Source organism: Onychomys torridus, chromosome 2, assembly GCF_903995425.1.
Source record: "Onychomys torridus chromosome 2, mOncTor1.1, whole genome shotgun sequence".
Classification (NCBI taxonomy): Eukaryota; Metazoa; Chordata; class Mammalia; order Rodentia; family Cricetidae; genus Onychomys; species Onychomys torridus.
Window position 1 is genome coordinate 75,855,615 of NC_050444.1, and position 21,086 is coordinate 75,876,700.

Genomic DNA, 21,086 nt, shown 5'->3' on the forward strand with positions numbered 1-21,086 from the left:
AAAACAAAAACAATAACAACAAAACCCCAAAATGTGGAGGCATTATTAGCCATGCCTGTGAAGGTGTTTCTAGGAAAGTTTAGCTGAGGAGGAATGAACATTTAAAATGTGGGAGGCTTAGGGTTCTAGACTCAGTGGAAATGAAGAAGCCAGCTGATCATCAGCATTTCTTTCTGTGGTGTGGGCGTTGATTCCAGGCCCTGTGGGCTAAACAAGCAATTCTCCCACTAGCTACATTCCTAGCCCAGGCAGACATTTCTTTAAAAATGATATATAAATGGCCAACAAGGAGTTGAGGGGATGCTCAACAATATTATTCCTTAAAGAAATAAACCTTTTATTATCTACCCTAGGTGAAATTATCTTCTTGGGGGGCTGCAGAGGTGGGTCAGCAGCAGAGAGCATCGGCTCCTCTTCCAGAGGACCTAGTTTTGATCCCCAGCATCCACAGGGTGGCTCCCAATCATCATAATTTTAGTTCTAGAAGATCTACACCCTCTTCTAGCACCGGCTGGCACTGCGTGAAGGTGGTCACAGACATCTCCCATGCAAAACACTCATTCAAATAAAATACAAATAAATCTTGCTGCTGTAAATTACTGAACAAAGCTGGAAACAAGCGCAATATTTGCTGATGAGGTCTATTCATGCAGTGGAACACCATTTCGAAGAGAATGGGAATGGATTTCAGTTGAGTGTGGTGGTGGTGGTGTACTTTATAACCCCAGCCATTCAAGAGGCTTAGGTGGGAAGATCCTTTGAGCTCAGGAGCTTGAGGCCAGATGGATAACACAATGAGATCCCAGAAGCCCAAATTAAACCCTTTAAACATCAGGGATGTATCTCAGTGATAGACCATGTAGAGGATCCTGAGTTTGAAGACCAGTATTGCCAATAAACTAACTGAATAAAACTTACAAAGGAAATCCTGCCATTTCCAAGAATATAGAGGACTGTGCTAAGTGAACAAATACTGAATGACTATGATTCTGTTAAGCATCTAAAATAAGCTCTACAAAGCAGAGAGTGAAATGGTAGCTGCCAGAGGCCTGGAGGGGCAAGTGGGCAGTTGTTGCTCTGTGAGTGTGAAGTTTCAGTCTTAAGTTCTGGAGATTTGATGTATAATATAGTGCCCATAGTTGACAATACAAAACTGCCTTTTAAAACTTACAAGCAGCTAGGCATGGTGGTGCATGCCTTTAAGTCCACCACTTAGGAGGCAGAGGCAGGCAGAGCTCTGTGATTTCAAGGCCAGCCTGATCTACATGGTGAATTCTAGGATACCCAACAGCTATGTAGAGACTTTGTCTCAAACACACACACACACACACACACACACACACACACACACACACACACAACTTATTAAAGCCAGGCATGATGCATGATGATGTGCATTGTAATCCCAGAATTCACGAGGCGGGAGGAGCAGGTTCAGGAGTTTAAGGCCACTCTTGGGTCTACAGGAGTTTGAGGCCAGCCTGGGCTACATGAGACCCTGAATCAAAGAAACTGCCAAGAGGTGGGAGATGTAGTTAAGTTAGTAGAGTGTTTGTTTATAGCATGTATAAAGCTCTGGGTTTGATCCCCAGTACCATATAAACTGGGCCTAGTGGCACATACCTATAATCCCCACTCTTGAGAGGTAGAGGCAGAGTTCAAAGATCATCCTTGGCCATATAGCAAGTTCCAGGCCAGCCTGGGAAACACTAGACCCTGTCTCAACACACACACAAAGAAAGAAAGAAAAGAAAGAAAGAAAGAAAGAAAGAAAGAAAGAAAGAAAGAAAGAAAGAAAGGAAGGAAGGAAGGAAAAAGGGAAGGAAGGAAGGGAGGGAGGGAAAGGAAGGAAGGAAGGAAGGAAGGAAGGAAGGAAGGAAGGAAGGAAGGAAAAAGGGAAGGAAGGAAGGAAGGAAAGAAGGAAGAAAGGAAGGAAAGGAAGGGAGGGAGGGAGGGAGGGAGGAAGGAAAGAAAGGAAGAGGGAGCAGAAGGAAGGAAGAAAACTCATTTTTTTCTATCACTTGGTATTTCCCAGTTGAAGAGTAGAGCCAAACTGCCCTCCACCCAAGGATGACAAGCCTTCTCATTTTTAGTCTGGCTTCTAAGTATGGCCATCACCTGATAGTAACTTATTTTTGCTCCCTGTGAGTCAGAGCGGAAAAAGCCTGGTCTCTAAGCCCAGTACAACTTTTAAACAAACAGCCCATAATGAGTAGTTTTGGTAAAGTAACAGCTGTTGCTTACCTTGTTATAATATGTGAAGGCTCTCTAATTTGTCCAGCGCTCCATATTAATAAAACCCAGGTCCTATCATTTCTGTAGAGTTATAAAGAATGCTTGCTCAGATGGACAGTGAACCATCCCACACCAGAACCTGGGAGAGCAGAATCACTGGCTAGCAGCGTGGAGATGAGGTAGGATGTGAGCAGTGACTCTGGGCTGTGAACATCATCAGCACTGTGTCCAAAATCTCATGTCCCCTCTGAGGTTCAACCAGAGAATGGCTAAGTGGATAAGATACACATGGAGATACTTTGTTGACTTCTGAGGCCAGGGGAAGATTAGACGTCATTTTTGTGGGTTTCTTTGTGTCTTTTTGTTTCTTTGGTTTTTTGTTTGTTTTTTTAATTTGAAGGATGCCAGTGTGTGTGTGTGTGTGTGTGTGTGTGTGTGTGTGTGTGTGCGCGCGTGCGCGCGCGCCTGTGTGCGAAAAAGCCACATAGCACATATGATGTCAGATCACTACTGGATGTCAGTCCTTGTCTTCCAGTTTCTTTTGAGATGGTGTCTCTGTTGTTCAAACCTGGCGGGGATGGGGGAACCAGGAGAGTTGGCTTTTGAGCTTCTGAGGAATGTCCCTGCCTTCCAGCACCTTGTCATGTAGGAGGAGCCCTGGGATTGCAGACCCATCCTGGCTCTATGTAAGTTATGGAGGCGCAAGCCCAGGCTCCCATGCTTCACAGTAAGCCCTGTACTGCCAGAGCCATCTCCCCAGCCCCTGAAGGATGGTATTTATGCTATTTCCAAGACTTAGAAACGTCATGAGGATGGGGTTCCTCTCTTCTTGCACCTTCTCACACATCCACAAAATAAATCACATTTGGATTTCTGTCCTTCTAAAAAATAATATTATTACATCAGTGCTCATATGCTTCCTGTTTTAATTTTTTGCTTTTTTGAAAATTTATTTATTTGAGACAGGGTCTTGGCTACACAGACTTTCAGTCCTCCTGTCTCAACCTCCTGTGTGTTGGGATTACAGGCATGGGCTATCATATTCAGTAGGATTAATTACAAATACCACATGCTCTTCTCACCATATCCATCCTCCACTCCTGTACAAAAGAGCTCCAGAACACCCAGAACAAAACAGAAGAAGAAATAACAGGTTAGCCTGGTAAGGTGGTACATGCCTGAAATCCTAGAATTTTGGAGGTGAACATAGGAAAAGCCAGGAGTAGAAGGCTATTCTGGCCTACGTGAGACCCTGTTTCAGAAAACAAACAAGGGAAAAAAAAACCCACAAAACAAAAACCTCATAGTAGGTTTCCATATGACTTTGGTCTCAGTTCATGTTGACTTTTGAAGCCAATGTCTCAGGAAAGGATTGGAAGAGAGTACCCCCGGGAAGAGGCATCACCCCTTCTCTAGGCAAAGTGCCAACCTTTAGAAAGAGAGCAGGAGTGTCAGGTCCCAGGAGGCATCCTTTGACAAGGCCAAGGTGGCCACTCCACCAAATCCTCCCTGGGCTTCTGCTTCCTGAGGGGGAAAAAAATCAGAATTAGTAGAGTACCTGCTGTATTTGTGCACCTCACACTGGTCCACTCCAGCAGGAATCACTAACTCATCCTGACAGATGTGGCACTGGATATATTTACAGGATACAGACATCAAGGAATTGGCAGGTCTGTGTGCCCTTACATTTTCTAACACTGTAAGTCCCAGAAAGGATGTGAGACACGGATGGGAGAGGTGTTAAGGAGAGATGAGATACACGACCCCAGCAGTCAGCGCTTCCTGAATGGGCAGAGGAGGTGTAGCTTCGTGGATAAAGGTGCTGTCTGTCAAGCTTAAGCATCTGATAACACAGTGGTACAAGTTGTCCTCCGATTTCCACACACACACACACACACACACACACACACACACACACTAAATGAGTAACTGGGAAAAATTAAGTTGTACTCTGACCCCCATACATGAGCTGTGGTATGTGTGCCCCCCATCTCACACACACACACACACACACACACACACACGCACGCACACACACACCACACGCACGCACGCACACACGCACACACGATTTAAAAACCTTCTTTGGGACAAGTCAAGCTGCGCAAGCAGACATGATTGCCAGAAGCATTCAGATTGACCGCTGAGCATTTGCTATGTGTTGTAAGAAAAAAAGGACCCTGGGTCTGCTGGCTGCCAGTGTGAGGGACAAGGGTCTCTTGCTGTACCTGCTGTGTACTCCAGGTAGTATTGTTGTTGCTCTTGGGGCTCTCCAGTTCTTACTTGGGAAGCAGATAAGATCATTCCTATTTTGTAATGAGTATATGAGGTTCAGAGAGAAGACAGCTGGGTTCACAGCCATAGGTGACTATATCCCACCTGGGTAGTCAGGTTCCTTCTCTGTGAGAAAGTCGATGAGTGAGTGTAGCTCTGTGGTACAAGGCCCACTTAGCCTGCACGAAATCTTGGCTTCAATCCCAAAACGAAGAAACAAACCCAGAATCCTGTCCTGGTCTGCAACCCACTCCTATTCTGAAACGTTCGTGCGACCTCCCAGTAGACCTCAGCTAAAGAGAGGCCTAGGAGTCCAGTTTTCAGGAGCTCCAAACCATGCAGTGAGTCAAGATGAGAAATCCCCTAACAAGATTTGGATTTCTGCCCTTCCAAAAGTCTGCCGGGGGGCCTGGGTCTCCAGCTTTCCCGCCTGCGGCCGCGTTACTGCGGAAAGACCGGCGGGGGGCGCTGCAGACCGCCTCCAGCTCCAGCCTTCTGGCGTCGAGGACAACCGGGCCGCCCAGGAGCTTCGAGGACACAAGGCGATCTGCTCTTCCGCCAGCCACACCCTACGAGCTCCCATTCCGTCTCCCCTTAGAGAGGAACAGGGACGCGACGGAGCTCTCCTGGGCGGGGCAGGAGACCTGGACTAGGGAGTCCGCTCTGGCAGCGCGAGAACCCTGCCCTTGCGTCTCCGGGCGGATCCCAGTGCGCATCTGAACGCGTGCGCTGCTTCCCAGCCCTCCCTCCCTCCCCCATCCCGCACCAAGTCTCCACGACCGGGTGCCGCGAAGCCGCACCGCATCTCACCCCATTCAGTTTGAACCCCATAGCCCACAGCGGGGGCCAGGGCTGCATCCAGCAGAAGCCCAGGCAAACAGACACTCCAATCCCCGGAGCGGGAACCCAGGTCGGCTCCTCCGCGGAAAGGGGATTTTATGACTAGGTTACGGTGATGAAGTCTAGCCAATAGCTGATTCTCAAAAGCAAACTGATCCTAATTGCCTTGGTAGACGCGTGTTGACCATCCAGATGCTCTGCAAAGAGGAAGAATGTTTCTGAGATCCACAGCTGGGAGGCACTGGCTCATCACTTTTAGAGTTAGCTTATACATCTGTGTGCTTGTTGGATTTTCCACTTTCGCTTTTTCATAGCTTCCAAATTCCCGAGAGAGAGAGAGAGAGAGAGAGAGAGAGAGAGAGAGAGAGAGAGAGAGAGAGATGTGTATTCCACAGATGGAGATGGAAGAACTGCCCAGAACATGTTGACATTTATTAAAAAAAAAAAAAAAAAAGTTAACATCCCCACACGTTTTAAAACAGTATTAGGAACAGCAAATCATGGCAAAAGTTACTCGCAGAACATCTGTTCCTTCCAATGGGAGGGTTTCTTTTCTGCCAAGAATTTTATGAATTTTATATAGGGGTTTGGTCCTACTTGGGGAAGGGGAAGGGGGTCTGCTGAGGCATCACGCTGGCCTGGAAGAACTCAGGGATGATTCGCTATTGACTTTAAAATCTTGAGGCTGCGGAAAGTGGCCCTTGGGAAGAACACAGAAAAGCAAAATCCCAAACAAGTGACACGTGATTAGAAACAGCAGAGCAAGGTCAAGGCCCAGAGTGTGGCTGACTTGCAGGATTTTGTTCCCGCTTCTTCTCCAGGCTCTAATCCTTTGTGGAGAGGGAGAGAGGGATTGTGGGGCCGCCCCAGCCAACGCCTATCAGGGGACCCTGAGAGCTTCTTTCATTTCATGCGGACCTGATAGGCGGTGATCATTTATCACCCAAACTTCAATCTCTCCATCTTCAGTCAATTGTCTTGCTCAATTGGAGTCTGCTGAATGGCAAGTTTATCTTCTGAAATCCATCATCAGGGGTGCTCCAAAAAGCCTTCTGAGGGAATAGGTCACCAATTGAATTAGCCCTTGAAACATTAATGATTACCTCTTGACTCAAAGTAGGTTTATTTATCTAAGCAAGTTTCCAACAGGCTTCTCCTTAGCCATTGGAAGAACTGTCTAGTGTAGGGTAGGAATGACGTGAGCAAGGGGAAGGTTGTCCTTTCTCATCTGAGAGACCACTGCAGCATCTTCATGGAGTGGAGTGGTTTTTGTCATTGTCATTATGGATTTCAGATGAAATATGCAAATTCACTTAACTATTCAGAGTCAAGCTAGACACAGAAGTGATCATGTGCCTGTCATACTTTTGAGGCAGAGGCAAAGGACTGATTCGACTTTAAGGCTAGTCTGGTCTAGATAGTGAGTTTCAGGCCATCCAGGCATACATAGTGATACCTATCTTTTCAAAAAGAAAACTAAACAAACCAGCAGAAAGGGATTGGGGTGAAAACTGTTTCTGTTTTTTTTAGAGACAGACAGAGTAAGAATAAAGATTCTGGGTTTGCTAGACACTTTCAAGTAAAAAAATACTTATTGAATACTAACTACAGGCTAGACACACCTTGTCAGGCATTATCTTCACTGTGCTGTGTTGTGGAGGAGAAACATAAAGAATAATCCCACTATGTGTTAAATAAGCATCAAAAGGAAAACTAAGCAGGTTAATGTGCTCAAGATAAAACAGGAAAGCTCTTTTAGTAGAATCTGGAAAGGATGGCTCCAAGAATAGACAACATTCCTTCTAGAATTTTCCTAGCATAAATAATCAGCCTGATTATGAAGTTTTGAACATTCCCTGCATATATATGTATATATATATATATATATACATATATACATACATATATATATATATACATTCTCTGCATATAAATGTATTTTTATATACATACATATATATGCAGAGAGAGAGAGAGAGACTCATATATGAGTTTGGCAGGGCATGGTGATGCATACCTGCAATCTCAGTTTCCAGGAGACAGAGCAGAAGGATCATAAGTTCAAGGGCAGCCTAAGTTACACATGGAGATGGAGGCTCCAGACCAGTCTGAACTTTGTACAGAGGGAATGTGCAAGCAGCCTGGGAACTTGAGTCCAGTACACACACACACACACACACACACACACACACACACACACACACACGAGAGAGAGAGAGAGAGAGAGAGAGAGAGAGAGAGAGAGAGAGAGAGAGAGGAACCACAGCTTCATTGCTCACTTGTTTTTTACTCTGTTTAGGTTATCCAGGCCTTATCTAGGTTCTCATGTCCCCAGTCCTCAGAATGAGAAGAACAGTAGCCTCACAGAGTTGTCATGGGGACTGAATGAGAAAAATGCACAGAATGCTGAGCATAGGAATGATATGCAGTAAGCCACGCCACATGCTGGTCCTCCTTCATGGTGACCACTTGAATGGGGTGTAGCAGTTGGTTCTGAGGTTCCACCAGGACTTCTAATGCCCTACAGTTGGACAAAAAGAGGTCATAAACCCATGAGCTAAAGGAGAAAGGCAAAGCAGTAGCACAGCCTAACAAACAAGACTCAACACAGCCCAACAGAAGCTCAGCAGAGCCAGTAACCCAAATCAGCACAAAGGAGGCTGTTTCCCTTGCAGGTCCTGGATGATGGACATTCCTGCTCATGGAGACATGCACACTTGCTCACCTCTTGAGTCTTGGTTAGGATACCTCTGGGTCTTGCTTTGTCTTACCCCAAGACCTTTTTTTTTTTTTGTAAACTGAATCCAAGGGTTGGGAATCTGAGGCTACAACAGGGTTCTACAGGAACGTAACTCTAAGGGGGATGAGAGGCTCCTGCTTCCCTGTCTGTGAGGAGGCTTTGAGCAAGCCAGTCTTTGGGACGCCTTCCAGCCTGTCATTCACAGGCTCCCAGACTCTGATCCTGTGTCCAACAGTGCCTTCCAGGCTGCTGAGATCTGAAATGGCTTCTGAGTCATTCGTTCATGCCTGGCGGCACATGCCCAGCTCTATTTTCGGTTGAGATCCTGGTTAGGGGAAAAGGGATTATCTTTAGATATTGGGAGCATCAGAAGAATGTTGGCAAAGGGTTTTGGAAGATGGGCAAGGAGTAATAGTGTTTCCCATGGCCATGGCTGAGAACGGTCTCAGTGTGTTAGGTCAGAGTGGCCAGCTTTCCTTGCGGCATTGTACAATGAAGAAAAAGGCTTTGGGCGCTCTCTCTCTCTCTCTCTCTCTCTCTCTCTCTCTCTCTCTCTCCCTCTCAAATGCACGCACGTGTGTGTACACACACACACACACACACACACACACACACAGACAGCATTGCCATGTGGCAGAGGTTAGTCTTGAACTTACCCGCCTTCCACCTCCAGAGTGCTAGGAGTACATGTATTTTCTTGCACACCCAGCCTCCTAAGATGTTTTTTTAAACCTACCTCCAGTGGACCCAACTATAAATAGAGATGCTGGTGCTTGCTCTCAGCAATTGAAGACGTGCATAAAATGCTTTGAAATCATGTGGGAATTACCCTAGAAGAAAGTCTATGACTTACTGATTCATGGCGCTTTGGTAGAGGCTATGGGTTGCTACAAGGCAGGAGTGTATCATCCTTTCTAAAGTCACTGTTCAAACTGGAACCTAGAGGAATGTGAAGTATTTTTAATAGGACTATACATAAGATTACTTATCTCTATTAGGAAAAGGGATGGTCAGGCCAATCGTGTTTTTTTGTTTGTTTGTTTGTTTTTGTTTTGTATGCATCAAATATCACCCTGTTTAGATTCAAAATGGAAGCACACATCTTAGGGGGTGAGGAGCTTTAGTTTGTCTGAGAGACGATATATTGTTCCAGTAAGGGAGGGAGCAGACTTCCAAGGCAGACAGATTCTTCTTATACCTGTGTTACCTTAGACAAGTCACACTCCTTTAGGCTTCTGTCTAACCTAAAGGGACATAACAAAGTAGCACAGTGGCATGTCCCTGCAGTTCCAGAACTTGGTGGTGGTGGGGTAGAGTCAGGATTTCAAGATTATCCTCCAGACATAGAGTTCGAAGCTAACCAAAGCTACATGAGACCTTATTTCAAAATAGCAAATAATAATAATAATAATAATAATAATAATAATAATAATAAAATGTGTAATAAAATCCTTGACCTCTAGTAAAACTCTCAGCCTTCTGGGATAACTTAATGGCTTTGAATCCTGCCTTTCACTCTCCATCCGCCTTCACCTTCCTCAACCAGAATTCCCAGGCCACAGAGGAAGCACGTCCCTCTGGACAAAGCTGAAAGAAAGAAAGAGAACGGAGAGTTCAAAAGAAAATAAACAAACACATAAACCATTCCTTCTAAAGCCACAACCTGTAAAATTATCCCTCCTTGAGAAGCTTCTATTCCAGGTTTTCGGTTGCCCATCTGGGAACAGGCTCAAAGCAAATGTTAGTCAAAAACTGTTTGCCAAAGGATAGGCTGTTAAACATCATGTTGAGATGAGGGTTTTGTTACAGCAAATCTAAAATCAGTTTTCTCAAACCTTTAAGTATAAGGGAAGACACTGAACAGAGGTGTCCAAATATGTCCTAAAGCAGCCAGAGGCTCCCTTCCCTCGGTTCCTTTCACTGACCACATCTCCTCAGAGTTCCTTTGTTAACAGTGTGCCATGTGTTCTAATTCAGGACACCAATGACACCTGTATGCCTCTCACTATGAATTCTTTGTCAGTTGCCAAACGGATTCCTAGGTCGGTATTCTTGGAGTCCAGGTAGACTCCCCCCCCCCCTTTTTTTTTTTTTTTTTTTGGAGCTGAGGATCAAACCCCGGGCCTTGTGCTTGCTAGGCAAATGCTCTACCACTGAGCTAAATCCCCAACTCCGACTCCCCCCCCCCCCCTTAAAACCAATCCACCTAGCCGGACAGTGGTGGCACACTCCTGTAATCCCAGCACTCAGGAGGCAGAGGCAGGTGAATCTCTGTGAGTTCGAGGCCAACTTGGTCTACAGAGCTAGTCCAGGACAGGCTCTAAAGCTACAGAGAAACCGTGTCTCAAAAAACAAAAACAAAACAACAACAACAAAAAACCCAATCCACCACCCACCCATAATCACTGCAAACGGTTTCATCAAGTTTTATACACAGTATCTGCTGCAGACTAGGGTGAGAAACTGAGACTAACAGAGAGCCAAACCTGGAAGAGGCATGTGTTTCCATATGCAAATTGAGATCTGAACATTAAACAGTAGGGATCATCTAATCCTTTGACAAAGGCACAAATTGCAAATCAGACTTCTAAGCCACCATGGCTTTGCCTAACAAAGTTCTTAATGCAAAGAGTCCCCCAGGCAAAGCCTGCTCTCCTCTTCAGACTTTGGCACTCGGCTCCTATGAAGTCAGTTATTCTCATGTCATAAACTTTAATGTGCTTAAAAGAAACTAATTTTCTTCCCATGGCTAAAACACAAGGTCTCTGTACTGTAGAAACTCCAGGTATTTCATGGGTTAACTTCCTCCTCAAAGTGTTCTATTCTGCTTGAATCATTAATTCCAAAAGAAGTTTAAACTGTTTTGTTGAATAACGCTAAAATATTTGTGCTCAACCTGAGCAGCATGTTTTAACATGCACCTGAATGACAGGTTGAATGTATATAAAATAAGAAGCAATCAAGAAAAGTGTATGAGGCACATGGCATGGAGGTGCGGGGAATGGGGGAATGTGTCCGAGTCTTTCAAAGAAAAATCTAATCACTTTCCCAAGAAAAGTTCAAAACAAACAGACAGACAAAAGCTGGGCTGCTGATTTTCTTTGTTGAGACAAGGGGTCACGTGTCCTGGACTGGCCTGGAACTTAGTAGATACTGAGAGAATGATCTCCGTCCTAGGGAGGCAGAGGCAGGAGGATCGGTAGCTCTAGATCAGGTCCACCTCAGTGCCTAGGGAATCTGGAATAAAGGTAGACTATACAAGACCTTGGTCTCAAAACAAAATACTCTGATCTAATGACAGCAAGGTGGATCTTCAGGTAAAAGCTCTTGAGACCAATCCCGATGATCTGAGTTTGGGCCCTAGAACCCATGATGGAAGGAGACAACTGTCTCTCAAATGTTGCACTCTGACCCTCACATGTGTCAACATATCTAGGGGTATTATAAAGCACGGAAATGCCTCCAAACCCCAGGGAGGGTGTCAGGCAGATGAAAAGAGTTGGTCCCCCCTTTCGTCTCATTCACCCACTTTTAAGGCGTCACTTGTTGCCTTATTATTGTTGTGTGACTTCCTCAGTATTCCTTTCTCATGCATTTTCCTGTGAAAGGAAGCACAGCAGGCCACGCACGAAAAAGGGTAAAATAGCTCTGTTCTCCCAAGTTTTGTTTCACAGAGAACATGCTCACAGCGTCCTGACCATTCAAGGGTGTCCCCATAGCCTTCTGCTTCCTCAATACATTCCTGAAACAAGTCAGACTCCCTAGTCAATGCCCTAGTCACCCAGCAAAGGAGAATCCACTGAAAAGACATGCTGAGTTTTGGGGGGCTAGATGTTCATTCATCACTGAATTCATTCAGCTGAGGATGATGATGGTAGTCCTGTAACAAACAAGAAAAGCCCCCTGTGGGCTCCAGAAGCTCCTGTGTGCCCAGGGAGCCAGGGCCATCGAACCTTGTAGCATAGACAGCTCAATGTTGAGTGAGTAGTACAAAGGAGGCTTTTCAAGAACTGAGCTTTGAAGCTAGTGTGGTGGCACATACCTGTAATACCATCACTTGAGAGGCTAACACAGGAGGATTGCTGTGAATTTGAGGTCAGCCTGAGCTACAAAGTGAGACCCTGTCTCATTAAAAACTGAGGAAAGAGGAAAAAAGAAAGGAAAGGAAGAAAGAAAGAAAGAAAGAAAGAAAGAGAGAGAGAGAGAGAGAGAGAGGGAGGGAGGGAGGGAGGGAGGGAGGGAGGGAGAGAGAGAGAGAGGAGGAAGGAAGGAAGGAAGAAATGAAGGAAGGAAGAAAGAAAGGGAGAGAGAGATGGAGGGAGGGAGGAGGAAGGAAGGAAGGAAGGAAGGAAGGAAGGAAGGAAGGAAGGAAGGAAGGAAGAGATAGGGAGGCAGGCACAGAAAACTGGAGCTCCTCAGTCTTGATGAGAAGGGCACAGTGGTTTGGGAGACAGAAAGTCTACGGCTTTCAATTCTGAACAGCCTTACTGGAAGAACCTGGGTGTTAGCAAATCCTCCTGAACTGGATGTATCTGTTTTGCTTGCTGCCCTACCTGTCCAGCAGACTGAAGACAAAATATTAGAAATGCTTGTGAGTATGATGGGGCGTGGTGGCTCATGCCTGTAAGACCAGCACTTTGGAGGATCACGAGTTAAGACTGGCCTGTGCTGCATGAAACCTCATCTAAAAACCAAACCAAACCAAAACACCCCAGACAAACAAGAAGAAGCATTCAGGGCATGGCAGCAAGAATGAGAAATGAACTTTGTGAAAAGGGAACCTTGGCTGCTTCATCCATGTAATGGGGCTGGGAGGGGGGAAGTCCCACCCCTGTCTCTTGTAAGGCAACAGAGTCACAGAATTGTGTAGCACTAAGGGATTATTATACACCAGCAAAAAGGAACCAGGATCAGAATGAAGTGTGTCTGCCCTGGTGGAGAGAGTCCCTTCCAATCATGCTGATTGCATTTTTCTTTCATGGTTTATACTGCCTTACCTTACCTCTCAGGCTTTCAGAAAATGCATACAAGCTTCCTTAAATAACTCTGTGCAGCACTTACCTACCTTAAAAGCTGCTGAGTGAGTATGTAGATACAGCACCTGCACGTACTGGGTTTATGCCATGGGGATTTGGCCATGTAGCCACCCATTGATCCGGGGGCAGTGGAGACTCAAATATATATGATATAAGAACTGCCTAGGGATTTGGCTCAGTTGGAGAAGTGCCTGCCTAGCATGTACCAAACCCTGGGTTTGATCCTCAGCACTGCATAAACTGGACATCATGACATAATCCCATGCACTCAGGAGGTGGAAGCAGGAAGATTAGAAGTTCAAGTCCCAGTTGGGGAACTTGAGACCCTGTCTCAAACATAATAAATACAAATAAAATGGGATAGGAACTTCTGGTCTTAGACACAGTGAACTGGACGTATTTGACTGTTCGTTGTAGTTGATTTAACTAGATAATTGTCCAACTTCTAGCAGGGCTCCTTTATCTGTTTGTCTGCCTATCTGTCTGTCTAGTCGTCATCAACTGTTGACCTGCAGTTCTATTAGAAAACTACTTGTTTTCTGCCCTGCTTAAAAGATAACATGTAAGATAAACATAGATCAAACCGAAAAGCACAGCAAATGATGCTAACATTCTGAGTATCGTAATCACCGAGGTGTACCCACAAAGTAAAGTTCTGTCAGATGACTGTAGAGACCACACAGGGACCCCGCAGGTGTGTGTTTTCCCTTTTGCTCTTCTTAAATGAGATCTCTACCTATTCCCCTTCTTTTCCTTTAAGAACAATTGGAAGTCTTTTGGGCGGACCTGTTTGCAACATGTTGACTCATTTAGGTGTGAGAGAACCAAAGCAGTTCAAGTGATACTGTATTAAGAGCATGGTCAAAACAATTAAAATGAAGGGCTTCAGGTATACACTGTTACAGCAATATGACTGATGTGTCCTTGTAGCTCCTTTGCCAAGCACGTTAACTGGTTACAAGAGGTTTCATATCAGTCTGGGAAGTTGTGTTTTAACATACATTCTGAGGTTGTTTGTCCTCTATTCTGACTGTGATCTGGGCATAGATACACTGCATAATCTAAAATGATTGGAGAATTAAACATTTTTCAGGACATGGTGAGAAATTTCCTTAAGATTCTCTTTTGTGTTTAAGATGAAGCTTTCCAATTTCATTTAATGTAAAAATAAAAAAGGATTAATTTTATACAGTGTTCTGATTTTGTTAGGCTCTCTCTCCTTGGATTTCACAGGTAGCACATTCCACAGCCTTGCTTATGAAGACAGATCATGGTGGTTTTATATGAAGTATCTTTGAATGACTGTGCATGTGAACAATGGAAGACAGTTTCATAAGTGACCTTTAGGAGGCAGACATGGCTTCAGTTTAGCACTATAAAAACATGACAGTATACAATAGGCTGTAGAAGGTGGTAAGAAAATACAAAGAACTAAAACAAATATAAAAAGCATAATGTATAATAAAATAATAAAATGACAAAGACAATAAATATATAAAAGTGTTTTTATAGGACAGGGTGATACCTTTGTCTAAATGACAGAGAGAGAAAAGAGAGAGAGAGAGAGAGAGAGAGAGAGAGAGAGAGAGAGAGAGAGAGAGAGAGATGTGTGTGTGTGGGGGGGATGATCTGGTCTGTGTTGTGCTAAATACAGCATCAGAAGCCAGAGCTTGTAATGGAGCAGGTGGCTGGCACTCGTTGCTAAATCTAGAGACTCTCTGTGTTGTCAAAGCACAACAGGTACAAGAACTCGTGTTAATATATTTCCCGTGGAACAGCTCTACACATTGCACTACCTGGTTTCCTTATAAAGACTCACGTAGTTGGGCATAGAGAAACATACTCATAATCATAGCACTCTGGAGGTGGAAACTGGAGAATCAGAAGTTCAAGGCCAGCCTCTGCTACATAACTAGCTCTCTCTCTCTCTCTTTGTATATGTGTGTGTATATATATAATGTAAAAACTGTTAATCTCCAGTTGTGAAATATTATTCCATACCGTTCTAAAAGGTCAAACAATTTTTTGGAGGAGGTATCTACAGAGTGAGTTTGAGACCAGCCTGAGATACATATAAAGCCTGCTCCTCAACCCCAATAAAAACAAAGTTTGAGAATGCAGCTCCAATGATGGAGTGCTTGTCCAGCATGTACGGGATCCTCCATCTTCAGCATCAAATAAACCCAGCACCTGAGAGATGAAGGCAGGAAGATCAGAAGTTGAAGGCTATATAGAGATTTCCAGGCCAGACTGGGATACAGGAGACACTGTCTCAACCCAAGAAGAGCAACAAGCAAAGACAAAAGGAACAGACTTGCAAATCTCTTTGGGTAGGAAGACTATTTTGACAGAATAAAAGTCAGTTACACATCTGTTGACAACAGCAAACACTACAGTTAATCCCCTTGTGTAACCATGCCATTTAAAGCTAGGACATGTAAAATTAAATGTCATAAGGAAAATATAATAAGCAGGAATCTTGATTATTAGGTACTGATACATGTGAGTGGTTCCGTAGCTCTGCAATGATATGCAATGATAGTACACCTAGCACCCAGAGCTACTATGTGTGAGAGGACGTAGTTCAGCGTTGTGTGTGTTCAATAATGTTTTTCGCTGTTACATTGAGAGGATTCTTCTCATTCATTTGAGATACTGAACTTGCTTTTGCAGTCACGTTGATCAGTAATTTTCCAGCCGGGAAATGTTTTCGCCCTCATCTCTACAAACAGTACTTAAAAAAAAAAAAAGAAAAAGAAAAGAAAACACACACACACACACACACACACACACACACACACACACACACACCACAAACCCAAAACGTGAGTGTGGTGTTCAGTGTCACTGGCTAACGTAGACTAGGTGTTTACTTTGGATTGGGGAGCGCGGAATGGGCTCCGCCGCCCTCACGGTTGAATCCCCTCTCTTCTGGCGGAGTCAGCTGAGGGCGGGGGTTCTTGTAGTGACTGACGGAAGAAAGGGACTCAGGACAGGCAGCGTGTGCACTCGTTCCTCTCGTGCGTGCCACGTCCTCTCTCATTTCACCTGTTGGAGTCCCGGAATCCTGGGACCTGTTTTAGTTTTCTTCGGAATATTTGTCATCCTGAATTTTCCGCTTCTGGCCGACCACAGAAGCGTTCTTGGAATGCATCTTGTCCCAATGAAATGAGGCTGCCCAGTCTGTAAAAGGGAGATTCAAGCTGGGCGCCTTTGAGGAGCGAATCTCCATTCTTTCTCTTGGTTTTGGCCGAGGGCTGCTGGGAGGGCTTTCGGGATAGGGGGTGAGGAAGAACACCAGACTTCGCCTGGAAAAGGAGCCCCTCCCTCATGTGACCTCGAGGGGTTCAACCCCTCTCCCAGGGGACTAGTCCAGTTTGACTCTGAACACATGACTCTTTCCAACAAAAGAACAACAAAAAGAACACCTGTTCCTACCCCCCACCGTCATTGTGATGGCGAGGACACGTGGAACGCTAGGCTTGAGCCCAGAAAGAGAGCCCATTTAAAGCCAAGGTCCCAAACCCTTGATGAACTTGGAGGAGCCTCTGCTTGACGGCCACCACCCTTAGGATGTAAACAGTCAGTCAGGGCTTGGAATTTACGACTTGGGTAGTCAGGGCTCTAGGTGGTTTCAGCTCCGTTTTTATTTACCTAGGACAGTAGCCCTTCCCCCTCTGAAGCTCACCAGTAACTACCACAATGAAAAAAAAATTTTCACAGATGAATTGGAAAGTCACTGTTATTATGTCATATAATCAAGGCAAGACTCTGAAACTCAACTGAAAAAGACGAAGTTTCCCAACAGCTTTCTGGAGGCTAAAAGCCAGCAAGGCAACTCTCGGGTTATTCTGGTGATTGCATCATAGGAGGAAATCTGTATATTCATCCCAGATTTCTGAAAGAGCTATGAAGTTCCAGCTGAGGACTCATCTCCTTTCAAGGCAGGTGCCGGGTGTGACAGCAGGGTTATGACCCTCCCTCTCTTCAAAACAGGTAGGGCCAGAAGAGTTAAATCCCTGCCCTATATAATTTATAAACATGAGGCTGTGTAAACCTTTGATGACTAAATTGCACTCTAAATAATAATAGAAGACACCCTTTAAAGAAGAATTAAACACTGGTGACTTTATTTCAGCAAACTCATATTACAAGTTTTGTGGTATGGAAGTTAATTATTGATGTCCTTGGAGCTTTAAAATAATTTTTTCCAGCACAAACTGCAGTAGTTGGCAGATGAGGTGATGGGAATGGCCAGTGCTGGGGGATGAATGCCCAGCTGTAGAGTCGTGTGAGAGGTGGAGATGACTGTGTAGGTGTTTCCAGTACTCCAGACCATAGCAGGGCACAGGTCTCAGCACATGGGGTACCCGGGCACCTGTACCCTGGATGAGTTTTCTGCACACAGGTGCCATCAGGACTCAAGGTGTTTTTGTTTTTTAACAGTTGTACAGAGTCTCAGTGTTTCCCAGTCTCCTCCGGAACTTACTATACAGCCCAGTCAGGCCTTGAACTCATTACAGGCCTGCCTCCTCCGCCTCAGGAGTGCTGGGATTAGAGGCACCACCAGCCACCAGGCCCAGCAAAACCTGCTTTTTTGTTTAATTTTGTTGTGTTTTGTTTTGGGTACTGGGAGGTGAATACTGGGCCTCACATGAGCAAGGTGAACACTGCCCCTGAGCTAGATCCCTGGGTTAATAGCTGTTTGTTCTTAAAGGCAAAAGGAAGGGGTGGTTTTCAGGGCCCAAGTGACTGCAGTCAAACCCCAACTGTGAGGACTTGAACCCTTGAAAGGTACCACAGTCTTTTTCAGTTTCTGCACCTGTCTTGTCAAGGCCACCCACTTTTAAGTACTACCATCTGACCGTTTTTTGAGACTTGGTCTTGCTATGTTTCCCAGGCTGGCCTTGAACTTCCGGGATGACCATTCCTCTTCCCTTAAGCTCTTGAGTGTCGGAATTGCAAGCATTACCTCCAAGCCCATCATACTTGGCGTGACCTTCAGACTTCTGCAGAGGTTAAGAGAGAGGGTTTCAAAAGTTGGGCATGACGGTACATGCATGTAATCCTGTATTGGAAGGCCGAGGCAGGAGTATACAAAATTCAAGGCCAGACTGAAGACTTTGACAGTTAAATGTTGTCCTAGGAGGTGTGTGTGTGTGTGTGGAGGGGTGGGGGTGGGGTGGCTTTAACACTACTTTTTCTAATTTAACTTTGCTGGTTTGTAGCTTGGCAAGTGACCTCACTTTGCCCATTTCCTTTTTTTAATTAAGAGATTTTCTATCCATTTTACATACTAACCACAGATTCCCCTGTCCTCCCTCCTCCCGCCTCCCAGCCTTCCCCCTCAACCCACTCTCCTTTCCTGCTTCCTCCAAGGCAAGGTCTCCCATGGGGAGTCAGCAGAGCCCAGTACATTTCTATAAAATGGGGATATTAATAGCAGCCACTTCTTAGAGTAATAAGGATTTAATTAGATCATCTGAAGAAGTGAGCTCAAGTCTTGACACTTAGGAATTAATAGGTTTTAATATTACCGGTTTTTTCCAGGCGCCATTCATTTTGGATAGATGGGGACCATTGTTTTATCCTCTGCTGTATGTCCAGTTGCTCATTTAGTGCCTGCCTAACACATGGTTGTGCTCTGAGTATTGCTGAATGAATGAGTCATGCACTTTCCCGTTGTGAACAGTCTATTAACAGGAAAGCTGGTCTTTCAGCCCTCAACTATAGGCTCATTAGCCATCCCTCTTCAACATCAGTCTGCTCAGACTCATACAACTTCTCTCTTCCCCAGTTGCCTGTGGTGAAACCTGGATTTCCTTCAAGTTTTTGCTCACCTTGTACTAAGCACGCAGGCATTCACAGAGATTGGCAAATTAGATTCCTAAGTCGCTCCACTGTTTTCCAGCTTCCTGGCTACCTTGGTTCAGCTTTTAGTCATGGCTATAGTCTCCAGGTTGGCCCCCTTTTCCTTTTTGAGTCACGGGTGTTATGTATGTATCTCAGGCTGACCTTCTGGAACTCTCTAGGGAGAAAAGGGTGACCTTGAACTTCCTACCTACCTACTGACACCTGAGTGAAGGGATTATAGGGGTACACCACTAGACTGCTTTATGCATATTTGGTGCTAATAGCAGAACTCAGGGCTTCATGTGTAGGAGGCAAGCACTCTACCAATTGAGCTACGTCCCAAGCCCTGTCAACAGACATCTTTGCCTAGAGAAGCAAGACCCAGCTACTTACCCCTGGCTAGACCAAATGTTTCCTACTCTGGCCCTAGATAAACTTTCCAGAATCCTCCCTAGAGACTAGACCAAGATCCTTAAAGTCTCAACTCTCAACCCATGCATCTGAGATGTCTGTTTTTTGGTTTTTTTGTTTTTGTTTTTTTGTTTTTTTTTTTTTTTTTTTTATCAGCTGCTTTTCCTGTCTGGAATATCCTCTGTGCTGGGCTCTAATCATAATTAAAATCCAAAATTGTTATTAAAAAAATGATTTTGTCCATTTCTTTTCCATATTACTAATTCATCCACTTTACTTTTTATTATTTATTTGTTTGTTTATTATGTGTGGTACACACAGAGAACCCAGAGGAAGACTTTCCAGTGTTGGGTCTTTCCCCCAGCATTTAGGTGTCAGGGATTGAACTCAGGGTGCCTGATGTGGAGGCTAGCCCCTTGCACTCTGACCCATCACTGGTCTCCAGTTCTCATCTTACTCATACCTTTCAAGTTGTAAGGGTGGGACTTAATTTTTCATCCCTTTTATTCCTCCACCCACTTTTTCTCCTTTTGTAAAGTTCTGTGACTGAGAAAAAAAAATTAAAATCCTTGACTGTGTTTTCCCAAAGCAGCTGGCCGAGGGAGTGAGCAGCCGGGGCCCAGCCATTGTACTAAAGCGAACTTGAAAACACAAACAGAAATAACCCAAACCCAAACCCAAACCAAATGGAGAGAGTTGACTCTCTTCTGTAGCCAAATTCACTGCCTTTCAAAACCCAGAACTTTGGGTATTGAAGTTTTTAGAGCAGAAAATGAATCACAGACATTTAAGAATCAATTCTCAGAAATGTAATTAAAATCTCTTTCGTGAACTCTTAGGTTTGATCACTTAAGTTGCATTCTCAGTACACACACACACACACACACACACACACACACACACACACACAAGGTCCAGTACATCCTTTAAGCTATTTACAGAGGAAATTTAAAATTAATAAGATTACCAATTATTTTAAAAACATTTGATGTTTTGTTTTGTTGTTTTGTTCTTGATGCAAATTCTTATTCTGGAGGCCAGGCTGCCATCAAACTCATGGCAATCCTCCTGCCTCAGCCTGGATGACAGTGCTGAGATCACAGGTGGAGTTACTAGGTCCTATTTTAGTTTCTTATTTTTTCCTTATCTTTGAGATAGGGTCTTACTATGTAGCCCTGGCTGGCCTGGAACTCAGTAGGTAGACTTGGCTGGCCCCAAATTTACCATGGTCCTCCTGCCTCTCTTCGCTAATGTAGGTCTACCCTACTGTGCCTGGCCAGGTTTCTTATTCTTACTGTCAACAAAGAAGAAAATACCTTTTAAGAGTAATATATTGCAATAAAAGTTCTCTTAAGAAATTAAGGGCTCTTATAAGCCATTATTAACCATATGATTTCTTTACAAGCACACTGGATACAATATTCATTTGTAACATTTAAAAGTTGATAAGCTGAACAGGTGCAATGGTATAAGCCTGGAATCCCAACACTTAGGAGGTGGAGGCAGGAGGATAAGAAATTCAAAACTATCCTCAGTGACAGAAGCCTGTTTGCAGAAAACAAAAGACTAAAGGAAAAAAATGAGTTGGACATGTGCGTGCATGTGCATGCGTGTGTGCATGCGTGTGTGTGTGTGTGTGTGCGCGCGCGCGTCTGCGGCCTTAAGAAGATTAAAAAGAAAGACAAAATATAAATAGC